General features: G+C 44.0%; 1 pseudogene; it reads right to left on the reverse strand.

Annotated features, from left to right (window-relative positions):
* Positions 1-13,045: 13,045 nt before the first annotated feature.
* Positions 13,046-13,163, reverse strand: LOC124614354 (annotated as a pseudogene).
* Between the last annotated feature and the right edge of the window lie 272 nt (positions 13,164-13,435).

Here is a 13,435-nt window from a genome sequence, read left to right on the forward strand (position 1 = left end):
TAGGGCAACCGACTGGCTGTGAGTGCATCTTTCGAGCTAAACAATTTAGTCAGTCTGAAATCGTGGACTCATCTATTTCGACTCAGCAGTTCAGTCGAGGGAAACAACTAAGTGTACGCAGCCGACCTTACTCGTATTTCATCGTATGTGTATAACAAATGTACTATCTCAGTGTTTACAGATAGTCGAGCATGAAATTCCAGCAACCGGCTCGTTAAATGTGCCCCGCAACTTCCTGGCAGCAACTAGCTTTTTGTACAGAAGGTTCCGGGTAGCCGTCGCCGCTGTTTGGAGTATACGTAGAAGCGGACGCAAGTAGCTGGATTCTGGGAAGCCGCGCGTGCGGTTAGCCCGTTTGTTTGGCGCCCGGGGTAAACACGAGGCGCCGGACCAACGTGTCCATCTGGCTGAGCGAGTGCGTTCTAATGCCAGAGAAAGCCTGGGAGGAGCAGAGAGCAAAATGCTCCTAACTTCCGCTGTGCTGCTTGATATAAACAAATAGGGAGAAACCTGGCAACACCAAGTTAAACCAAGAGCACAGCATTATGCAATAAACAACAGCTGACGTCGCGGGGGAGGTGGGGATACGGACAACACTATTCATCGAAATTTGAACGCTATGAAACAAACATGCGAATTGTATGAAATGTACAAAAAAAATTAAAGCACGGTACGGCGTGTAAATTAAGTCGTTCTTTAACGTTGTTACAAAAAACTCAAAAGCACTTGACCTATTTACTTCAAATTTTTCCACGATAGTCTAGAACATTCAGACAGACATAAGTTTATTTTTTTTAATTACATGTAATACAGGGGAACCGTTGTTACCAAATACAGGGTGGTTCACGAAGATATGCAAATATTTTAAAATGTTATTCTACAAGTAAAACTAAAGAAAAAAGTTCATATAAACATAGGCCCCCAAATGTTTGGTTACGAAATTACGGCTAATAAAAGATTGTGCCTGAAATTTAGCAACTTCGCCGGCTGATACGGTCGCAGGTTCGAATCCTGCCTCGGCCATGGATGTGTGTGATGTTCTTAGGTTAGTTAGGTTTAAGTAGTTCTAAGTCTAGGGGACTGATGACCTCAGATGTTAAGTCCCATGGTGGTTCGAACCATTTGACTTTATTTGTGGAGCTAGGCGCAAGGAACGTTCCATTTCGGAAGTCATCAGAGAAATTCAATGTCCCGAGATCCACAGAGTCAAGAGAGTGTCGAGAATACCAAATTTCAGGCATTACCTCTCACCACGGACAACGCAGCGGCAATCACAGAAATCAACGTGGGACGTACGTAGAATGTATCCGTTAGGACAGTGCGGCGAAATTTCGCGTTAATGGGCTATGGTAGCAGACAACCGACGGGAGTGCGTCTCCTGAGCTCGTGACCATATTGATTGGACGCTGGACGACTGGGAAACCGGGCCTCATCAGAAGCCTCCCGATTCAGTTAATGATAAGTTGATGATAGGTTTCGACTGTGAGGCAGACCCGCTAAAGCCATGGACTCAAGTTATCAACAAGGCACTGTGCAAACTGATGGTGGCTACATAATGGCGTGGGCTGTGTTTACATGGATTGGACTGGGCCCTCTGGTCCAACTGAAGCGATCTCTGACTGTAAATGGTTATGGTCGGCTACTTGGAGAACTTTTGCGGCCATTCATGGAGTTCATGTTCCAAACAATGATGGAATTTTTATGGATGACAATGCACCATATCACAAGGCCACATTTGTTCGTAATTGGTTTGAAGGACATTTCGGACAATTCGAGCGAATGATTTGGCCACCCAGATCGCCCGACATAAATCCCAGCGAACATTTATGGGAGATAATCCAGAGGTCAGTTCGTGCACAAAACTCCGCACCGGTAACACTTTCGCAATTTTGGCCGGATATGGACGCAGCATGGCTCAGTATTTCTGCGCAGGACTTCCAACGACTTGTTGAGTCCATGCCATGTCGAACTGCTGCACTGCACAGGGCAAAAGAATATCCGAAACGATATTTGGAGCTATTCCATGAGTTTTGTCACCTCAGTGTGTCCTTAACACAATCCAGTTTGCAAGTCGTTAGGATAAAAAGGCATTGAAATGCGATGAGCGTGGGGAAAAAGAGGAAAAATTGTGCCAGAGTTTGGATACACAGGGTGCGACTATCTGTGTACCGGAACCTGTGACCTCAGTGGCGGTTAGATGGGCGGTCGGCAACAACAGCGCCATCCTTCATGGAGACGGTTACACGGCATGTCTCGTCTCTCCAACACCATCTGTTGATCTACCTTGAGTGATCGGGTTTACAGAAGCTGCTGCACTGGGTCCTTCCATACTAACAATCCAGTTCTACCGTTGACCTGTTCGTCCGAGAGGAACAGGGGAAGAATTTGTCCCTGTTAAATTTCCTGGTAAGGTCGACTTCGCACGAGGCCAAAGACTTAGAGTGTCTCTGTCTTCTTCGCCGAGATGGAACTTAGCGGCCGCGCTGACACTACCTGTTGCAACATGGCGTCATTGTGCAAAATCGCCCTGACACGCATCCGAAAATGATTACGTCGCCAAAACAGCGCAATGCTTTTACTCTGCAAAGTGACTCGGTAGCTCCAAAAATTATTTTCAGCAGTCATAAAAAAGCAATGCCTAAAGTGAATTGGAAAACAAAGCGAATACAAGTTCTGGGCAAAAGATTAAATATTCTATGATTTGTTGATATGTTGTTTTATTTGCAAATAATATAGAACTTAAAATATTGGTTATCGAACTTGCATTAGTCTGCACTGAAGTTGAACTATGATAAAATCGATATCCTAGGCGAGTGAAGAGAGACCGCAGAGAAACACATCTGTTGGAAGTATGCAAATGCAAAGGCTCACAGAATATGTCTATCTGGGTTAACTTGTCAGTGTGAAAGGAGATCTAAAACCAGAAGTATTTCGACATGTCAAATTGGGCTGGCAAGCTTCTGGAAACTACTCTTCAGTTTTGAAGCCGAAGATGTAGAAAATACTTCTCAACCAATATATACTGCTAGTAATAACTTGAAGCTGTGAGACAAGGAAGTTAAATGAGTTTATTGTTAGAAAACTAATAATCACCCAATGATGAGAGGCAAGATCAATGCTGGGCTCCACGATGAAAGACAGAAAGATAGCAGTTGATCTCAAACGAAAAACAAAGGTCAGTGGCATAAAGGAAAGACTAAATACCTTGAAATGACAGTGGACTGGTCATGTCGCTCGAAGAAAAGATGACAGATGGCAGATGGTCAAAATAAATACTAGATTGGAGCTCAATTTACCATAAAATGGTAAGGGGAAGACCGCCGACCAGATGGGACAGATACTTAAGAAAGGCAGCTAGACGCAACTGATTACGTGGAGCTAAAGATCGGCAGAAATGTAAGAAAAATAAGTGAATATATACCGGGTGTCTCTCGTAAGAGTTGGACACACAAAATTCCATATTAAAAAGAATTTTATTTAGTTTATAACGGGAAACAAACCGACGCTTTCTGTCGAATCTGGACTCTTTGAGAGACGTAATGAGCAGTGTTTGTTTGGGTTGACCGGAGCCAAACATTGCAAGTTCAAAATTGCAAATATCTAGCGAAACACCATAGAAACTGCGCTTGACGACACCTGGGGGAGTACCTGATACGTGCATCGTATCTCTTTGCCTCAACATCAAACAAATAGGTTCATGACGACGAATCAGAATCTTCGTAGCACTACGTAGCGACTCTCCATACTCTTGAAAAGTAGTAATGCATCTAGTTAAATTTATGAAATTTTGCAGCGACAATAGTTCCAAAGAGGAAGAAGGGAAAGATAGTAAGAATTTTATTTCCATCCAGCGGCGAGGTCATTAGAGGCGTAACACAAGCAGGGATTGGAGAAAAGTGAGGCAAGGAACAGGCTGTGCGGTTTTCAAAGAAAAGCTCGTGGCATTCGCTTTAAGCAAAAGAACTCTGGCCGTACAGGAATTCCAAACCAGCGCCTACCGGATGCGTGTCTCGTACTTCCGCTGTTGGCCGCGTCATGGACAGCAGAGTTTCCGCACAGCTGGGCCTCTATCTTTTTTTAACGGAAATCCTTCTTCTGCTGATCTTCTGCGAAAGCTTACCTTCTTCGGCCGTTCGTTCAGTTCTTTGTTATCCATTTCCATTTTCTTTTCTTCTTTGGCTATTTTTACTGGCGCCGGTCTGAAACACGCGTAAAAAAGTTACAGTACGTTACAAGAAAACATTCCGCCGACAAGTGTAACCACCTGCTGATAATTTGGCTCAGCGCCTTCGCGCCCAAGTTGCGGATGAGTCGGTTGTGTGATGTCATAAATTTCTCATAGAAGCTACTATTGTGGTTACGCAGCGCTCATGTCAACAAAGTTGACGTTCGTGACGGTCGATGTGACCGAGTGATTCTAGGCGCTTCAGTCTGGAATCGCGCGACCGCTACAGTCTCAGGTTCGAATCCTGCCTGGGTCATGGCTGTGTGTGATGTCCTTAGGTTAGTTAGGTTTAAGTAGTTCTAAGTTCTAGGGGACTGATGACCTCAGATGTTAAGTCCCATAGTGCTCAGAGCCATTTGACGTTCGTTTTAATGCAGCTGTGAGAATCATTAGTGGTGCAGTCAAAGCTACATCTACACCCTGGCTGCCAGTACTGTTGAAAATCTGTCTACCTCACCTTCGTCGTACGGCGCCTGTCTGCAACCTTCGACAGTAGGTTTCTAAAAATGAATCAGTCCCTCTTCGTGAATATTTACTTTCGCAGGCTAGGAAAAGCCTGAAGCGCAGAAGGCTAGCTTATGAAAGAGGACTCCAAATTCTCTCCGCTGGGTTCATCTGGGATGCTGAATGTAGAAGTGACTGACAAGCCACGGAAACCCAGAATCACGAACTTATTGACAGTAAACTGTTGAAGTTGCAGACTTTCATCAACCTAGGAAGATGCGAGTACAGTAACAGATACTACACTGTAGAATGTATATGCAGATACAACATTTGTAAGTGGGGCTTTTGTACTGAAAGTACGTGTGACTGTGGTGATGTTCAATGAGCCACATTGCAAATATGTGCCCAAATAGACGGTAGCATTCGACGAGAGTGTCCACTTGGTTGAGTCTTCAGACATTCGTATGTAGTCTGGTACGTTTGATTATATATAGTCTAACTATCAGGTTGGTTCATAAGTTGGCGTTTTTATTTTGTATTTTTGTATTTCAGTTCTTTGGATTTAATTATCGATTTTTATTTGTATTTCACTGTTGCTATTTGAGTTTACGTAGTGTCATTTTGTCATCTGGAGATGGAGTCGGGCTGTGGACGCTAGAAAATAGAATGCCAAGGGGATAAATCGGAACATTTCCTACATAATGTTCTGGTTGAGTTCAGTAGAGAGGTGAGAGCATCGAAGGCAGCCAGAAACATTTGCGCCGTGTATGGGAATAATGCGATTGAACAAAGCACGACAAGAAAATGGTTCTCTCATTTTTACGTTGGTGTCTCTCAACGTTCAGGAAGACCTTCTGTGTTTGTTGAAGATCGTTTAAATGCATTAATTCACAATGATCCACGACAGCATACTCGAGAACTGCAAATGTGATGAACCGCGATCGTTCTCCATCGTGCGACATTTCTATACACTGAGGAAGGTTAAGGAATCGGGTGTGTGGGTACCGCATGCTCTAAGCCAAAATCACAAAAATCACCGGGTGCATGGCTGCTTGCTAGGGGAATGAATGTTGGTAAGCCGTTTCTCGTAAATGTGCAGAACTGTTGTTTGTATCCGTACACGATATTTATGACTAACGAGGCGTGTTTCCAACTTCCCTGGCAATTCTGTTCCAGAATGGTAATCTACTGGGGTGACGAGAGCCCATTTATCATAAAAGAGGTGCCTTTACGTAGCGCTAAAATAGGCCTATGCTACGCAGCAAATGCACGACGAATAGCCGCGCCTATTTTCTTCGTCAGTGAAAGTACAGGATGTGGCAAATAAAAGTGGCCTAGATGAATGGATACGACTGGACGTGAACGTATGCATGGAACCACACCCCGTGACACGCACACCACGTGTACGCCCGCCACGTGATCCACTGCGGTTTAAGCCTAGTGTGGGCTGTATCATTGTGATTGGAGCAGAGCACAGGAGATGCTGGTACTCACAGTGGAGTAGTGGGTGTTCGTTGTGGAAAGTTACGTGACTACAGAGTCGCTGAAATTATGTGGTCAGTTGTTTCCTGAGAACTTTAATGGTGTCAGAGAGCCAGCAAAGATTGACATGCAACGCTTAGTCTGCAAATAGCATCAGACAGGATCTGTTTTGAACAAGTCAAGAAACATTCCGAAACCTGCCCGCACACTAGAAAATGCGGCTGCAATCTGTAGTGTTGGCTCAAGAGCCAAAACCGTGTCGCTACAGGAGGCCGATTTGCACGCGTTTAATTACACGCTGACTGGCGTGAGGTCTGGAACAGGACAATATCTTGAGAAATGCAAATAAAGTACGTAGATGATGTAATACTTAACTTTAATCCACAATTGTAGAACATCTCTCGTTACGGTACATGCTTCATAATATTAAATATCAATTGAATACGGCGCCTTGCTAGGTCGTAGCAAATGTAGCTGAAGTCTATGCTAACTATCGTCTCGGCAAATAAGAGCGTAGTTGTCAGTGAACCATTGCTATGAACGTCGGCTGTACTACTGGGGCGAGTGCTAGTCAGTCTCTCTAGATCTGCCGTGTGGTGGCGCTCGGTGTGCTATCACTGACAGTGGCGACACGCGGGTCCGACGTATACTAACGGACCGCGGCCGATTTAAAGGCTACCACCTAGCAAGTGTGGTGTCTGGCGGTGACACCACACAATCCACCAGAGAATGCTTCAGACTCCTACCGAGTCAACCCGACGCCTCACGCAAGAGGCCGGCGTATTACGTCGATCATCCGGACTAATACTCCACCTGGACCGGCACATGCATCCATACCTCGTGTCTGTTGTTCGTGCATTACAACCAGCAGGCGCTCCTAGGCGCCTCTAGTTTTGCGAGTGGCTGTTCACTGAGATAACAAGGAATCGCTTGGAGATGGATCTGTTTTGTATGTCAGATGAAGCCTTGTTTCATCTTAGTTGTTACGTCAACTCACAGTATCACAGGTTCTCGGCAGTGGAGAATTCTCATAACTTCCACAAAACGTCAGAGCATGAACAGAAGATTATGGTCTGGTGTGCAGTGTCTGCTCTCCGCACGTTACGTTGCGTACATTTTGAAAACGTTTGTGGCAGCATTAACCGAAGAGGAAAAGACCTACAGTTACTTCCAACAGGATGGAGCAACTGCCCATACAGCCGGCCTAACCTTGGAGCACGTACACACAATCTTCAAGCCCAACAGAGTTCTTAGCTGAGGCCACTCTGATCGCGGCCCTAGCTGGCTACCCAGATCACCTAATCTGATAGTATGCGATTACTTTGTGTGGGCATCCTTCATGTCTAGGGTGTATCGCAATAACCCTTACGTTCTTCAAGAACTGGAGCAGAACATTTCAAATAATATCGCAGCACTCCAAGTAGTCCAGCTTCGCAACTATCAGACTATGGCCTAAAAGTGCCAAGAGATAAATGGTGGTAACTTTCAACATGTACTGTACTCAAATTATTACTGTTTCCTTTCTTCTGCTGTGCTTCTTTGTACCCTTGTACTCTGTTCTCCGGGACACCTTCATGTGCCCCATCCTGTATATGTGTCAGCAATACTCGCTTCGCTTGTTCATGGGCTAACAGATGAGGAAAAGCCTATGGACATTTTCAGCCTGACAATGCCACAACTCGTGCTGCCATACATTCCTTGAATGCTGTAAATAATTTTTTTCAATTATTTGCTTATCTGCCAACATTTTGTGTCGCCTAAGGTCCTCTGACTCTACTTATTGTGACTTTTTACTTTTGGAGAAATTTAAAGGGGTTAAGTTTATCGAAATAATGCTCATTCCAGAGAAATAGTACTTTGTAAATAAGATTTGAAATTTGTTTCATACATGATTCGTGGAAAGCTTCAGAATCGGTATGAGATATGGAACTTCCTGGCAGTTGAAAACTGTGTGCCGGACCGAGACTCGAACTTGGGACCTTTGCCTTTCGCGGGCAAGCGCTCTACCAACTGAGCTACCCAAGCACGACTCACGCCCCGTCCTCACAGCTTCACTTCCGCCAGTACCTCGTCTCTTACCTTCCAAACTTTACAGAAGCTCTCCTGCGAACCTTGCAGAACTAGCACTCCTGAAAGAAAGGATATTGCGGAGACTCCGCTGCAGAGTGAAAATCTCATTCTGGAAACATCCCCCATGCTGTGGCTAAGCCATGTCTCCGCAAAATCCTTTCTTTCAGGACTGCTAGTTCTGCAAGGTTCGCAGGAGAGCTTCTGTAAAGTTTGGAAGGTAGGAGGCGAGGTGCTGGCAGAAGTAAAGCTGTGAGGACGGGGTGTGAGTCGTGCTTGGGTATCTAAGTTGGTAGAGCACTTGCCCGCGAAAGGCAAAGGTCCCGAGTTCGAGTCTCGGTCCGGCACACAGTTTTAATCTGCTAGGAAGTTTCATATCAGCGCACACTCCGCTGCAGAGTGAAAATCTCATTCTGGTATGAGATATGTTTAGAGCAGGAGGAGGAGGACATTTTCAGTAGAGCTTTGATGTTATGATTAGAACGATCATGTTGTGGTTTTCAGGGAGCACTGACGTCATCCCGAAAGAAAATGGAACATGTAATCCCTATGAAACCAATATAGGTGACTATGTCTACTAAGGAAATAATGTTCTAGCTCATACAGTTGTGAGTTGTCGAAACTAGTTTTGGCGAGCATTAGGGTGAAACTATAGGTCTACCCTCACGGCCACAGTTGCTGCTTTATAAGTAGAAGGGCGGTATCAGAAAATCGGTATCTGAAATTCAGCAGCATCAACGGAGTGCGTTTCAGGGCGCTAAGTCTGTGCTGTGCCGCGCAGAGCGTTTGCCTTGCTCCACACTCTTCAGGCCTTTAGGAAGAGCCACCACTGGCCGATAAAGTTTACGGTCGGTACTCACAGCTGCCAGTTTCCTCGTAAAATGGACGCTCAGTCCGTTGGTGCGTGGAAAAGAAATGAGTATTATTTTTGCAGATGGGCTCACACCTTTTTGTAGAATGGCTTCGCTGAAATCCCGTATAAATGTTTGCAACTGCGTATGAAATATTCCCTGTTCCTTTGTTAAGTGGCATTCCGTGTACAGACATGCAGTGACTGCTGTGGGTCGTTATCTGCGTGTGCAAATGCATAGGAAATTGCCCAAACGCGTAAAGTAGCGATTGTGCGAGATATCCACATCGTAAATAACGGCAAAAGTGAGGACACTTTCTGCCAAGCTTCGTCCAAAGCTTGTAAAAGCAGCATCACATCTTCCGGAAGAAAGGTCACTTTGCTTGTTTGTGATCTTCCTCCAGTATGTTAAGCACACATGCATTTACGCTTCTCTTCTAGTTCCATTAACTGCTGTAAGATTATCGTAAAATAATCCACTACTCTCTCTCTGTCTCTCGCACGCACGCGCCCACACACACACACACACACACACACACACACACACACACACTTAGACAGAGAGAGAGAGAGAGAGAGAGAGAGAGAGAGAGAGAGAAGGAAGATATTACCGAAAATACGCTAACTGGTTGGGGTGCACCACACACACACACACACACACACACACACACACACAGATTGATGAGAGAGAGAGAGAGAGAGAGAGAGAGAGAGAGAGAGAGAGAGAGAGAGAGAGAGAGGAAGAAGGAAGATATTAACGAAAATACGCTAACTGGTTGGGGTGCACCACCACCTTTACAGAGATATCAAAATAATTTGCTCTACAAATAATTAAATTAATAAGCGTCACTTATAGGCTTAAATTCAACACCATGTCGTCTTGACATTGTGCTCTTCTGTGCATATATCACAAGAAATTTTCGTCTGTTACCATACTCATTTCTCATTAGAACGCAAATACCACCATTGTTTGAACTTTGCTGCTCAATATATGAGTTGCGAGTGCTGTTTGTTCTTTTTTCTTCTGATTTCAGAGGAGGCTTCGGAATATTTCGGACGTCCTCTCTGTTCCCATTCAACTAATTCTTTTAATTAATCTTCAGTTGACGCGTTTTATCTTACTACAGAATTAATCAAAGTTCGTGTGATAAAGTTCTTGTGACCCAGAAAGTGAATACTTGATGAGGTAAGAAAATTTGTTCATATTTCATCTTAGTTTCCATGTTCGCGCGTAACTACTAAAAGAGTAATAAGTTTGTTATTCTTTTATGTACTATTACATGTTGTATCATCCTATTCCTTTTTATTGACTGTGTTTCCATATGTTCCTCTCCTCGTTGATACTGCAAACAAGTTTGTGTTACATTATGAGTCACACAAATTGGAAGAGTTCGATTCCCGGCCGTGTTGGAGATTTTTCTCCGCTCGGGGACTGGGTGTTGCGTTGTCGTTTACGTGCGAGCTTAATAGCCAATAACCCAGAATGTTGAAAGACGAGAACTATACGTTTTGAATGTTAACTTAAAGCTCAGGAAAATCAAAGGAGACAAAGACGTAATAGAAAATTATGTAAGTCTGTTTAACAAACAGTTGTACAGAGTGAGTCAAGAAGGACTTAACGACTTTGGAGTTTTATAGAAATTTATTGGTATAACTTACAGAATTGGTAGATGTGTCATTTTGCTTCGATGTGACTACCATTTGTGATGCGGCAAATATACAACCGGTAATCCATTTCTTCCCACATTCGTTACAGCAAATGCGGCGTAACTGCTGCAATGACAGGTCGGTCAAATTGTTTGGTAGGTGAGGAACATAAATACGGTATTTAATGGAACCCTAGAGAAAGAAATCCAATGGTTGCAAGTCTGGTGAGCGAGGGGTGGCCATGCGATCGACCTTTCACGGCCAGTCCACCTATCTGGGAAGCGATTATCGAGGAAACATCGAACTACATTGAGAAAATGAGATGCTTCACTGCCTTGCTGGTAGTAAACCATCCTATCTCGGCCATCTTCGTCGATCTGTGGAATTACAAAATTTTCAAGCATATCCAGAGACACGATCCAGTGAAAGTAGACATTTTAGCAACAGTGCACTACGCTGGCGTCCCTGGTGGCGGAATCGGGTGCAGAAGCGCTACGTGAATCAAACTTGAGTTCGTTTCCTACATAATGACACATATACAGATTCTGTGACTTATCTCAATTAATTTTTAGATCATTAGAATGCTGTGAATTCCTTTTTGGCTCACCCTGTATTACTAAAACGGGAAAAAAAGTTAGTTACTACTTCTTGCGCATGATTTGTATGTGCCCGAGGTTTCCCAAACTCCACCGAAAAGTTTTGAGAAAGGTAGATACTCCAAACGGAATAACTCACAAACTAATAAGTAGTTCTCGAAGCGGGCGTTTTTGGAATTAGAAAAATCCTGGCTAAAAAGCTGTCTTACTGAAATTTTAGAAATACAATTTAAGAATGGAATTTTCCAGAACACGAAATTTGTGAATAACAAAAACTTTTGGAATATAACGCTTTTGGAAAAAGTATAACGTTTGTTGAAAAGGTAAGTATGAGGCCTTTTAAGTGAGCTAAACTAATTTAGAAAAAACAACTGCTTGCTGCCCGAAAATGTTTCTATAAGCATCGTATGTAGTATTGTCATCAGTTGTCTGAAAATTACACAATGAATAATACATTTTAATGAAATATAGCGCAAATCGGTAGAAGCGGACATTTCTACTTAATGTAGGGTGGAGCCGAATTACTTTATTGAACAAGACTGCAACCAGATTAGTACGCTATCCTTGACCCAGTGAGAAACATCGCTATCGCTAACGACGTCGACGTCGACGAGACGTTATATCCTTCCCAGTCGTCCCCAATTTCACTGTCAGTGTGCGGTGCGAAAATATTTTTCCACTTGTTTTTTTGAATCGTTGTATGTGTTTGTAGCTTATTTACCAGTATGTCTGAGAAACCATTCCGCTTTCGTAAGACGAATGCCGTAAAAAACCGTCCGATGCCAGTTTGTTTAGATTGTGCATCAGCGTCCAGTAGCGTAAAGATATCAAGGTGTTTATTTCCGTCTGCTGCGCTCGTGGACAAGTTCAAGATCGGTGTCTCGGACTCGAAACTCCAGACTCTGTTCGATAAAATATTACGTATCTAAATGCGCAAGAAAATACTATCATCGTTTTCTGCAAAAAGATACTGACGCCGCGCGGTATCGAGGGATACACCGCTTAATCAAAGCATATTTCTCATCACGAAAATTTTCACTTTATTGTTATTTCCATGGCCAAAACTAAATATCGGCTTTTCTGTATTTAATTCCCGTTTATTAGTTTTATTGTTGTCATACGGTAAAGCCTGTTACAGCCAGAACTACTATATTGAAAATTAATAGTAATGTACCTTTTAATCGTTCAAATGTCATCAAGTTAACTCACTTCAGTATTTGTCCACCGAGGGTTGCAATGTTTTTTTCGTTGCTGAAATAGCTAAAAGTGCCACCTGCACACCTCATTTCATGCCCTCTGCAGCAGTCGTAGAAATAAATTAAGTCGAAAAGACTCCAATATCTCCTTCTATCAGCGGCAGCGTATCTTCTCTGTAATGTGGTTAGGGCAGAGGAAGGACTCGTTTGTCCATTGTGTCACATTTTACTGTTGGCGATATCGTACTTTGGTACAAGTGTATCATTGACTCTCTTCCTGAAAGGACCCAGTCCGGAATCTCTATGAAGAAACAAGACGTTTGGTCGTGAATCAAAGCACTCCGTCTTCCGGCCACAAGTGGCCCATCGGGACCATCCGACGGCCGTGTCATCCTCAGCTGAGGATGCAGATAGGAGTGGCATGGGGTCAGCACACCGCCCTCCCGGTCGTTATGATGGTTTTCTGTGACCGGAGCCGCTACTATTCGGTCGAGTAGCTCCTCAATTGGCATCACGAGGCTGAGTGCACCCCGAAAAGTGGTAACAGCACATGGTGGCCCGGATGGTCACCCATCCAAGTGCCGGCCACGCCAGACAGCGCTTAACTTCGGTGATCTGACGGGAACCGGTGTATCCACTATGGCAAGGCCGTTGCCAGTCGTGAATAAGGCTAAGGAAAATTATCAAAATCATCTTCTGAGCGCGCCAAAAAATCCCTTGAACTTGTGGGAGACAGCCAACCGAGGTATAAAGGGCGACTAACGAGGAGGGCGGCTATTATTAATGTAGACAGGAAAATGGTCGAACATTTAAGCAAATTTAATGCCTAGAAGCCCGGTTGTAACGTCTGCAAGTGTCACAAGGGCTCGATGGCATGGTACACCATTTATGATGAGAGAACGTTTTGTTCGGGTGTTCTCCAGTGGCG

The sequence above is a fragment of the Schistocerca americana genome, chromosome 4 (genome assembly GCF_021461395.2).
Source record: "Schistocerca americana isolate TAMUIC-IGC-003095 chromosome 4, iqSchAmer2.1, whole genome shotgun sequence".
In the NCBI taxonomy this organism is placed as follows: domain Eukaryota; kingdom Metazoa; phylum Arthropoda; class Insecta; order Orthoptera; family Acrididae; genus Schistocerca; species Schistocerca americana.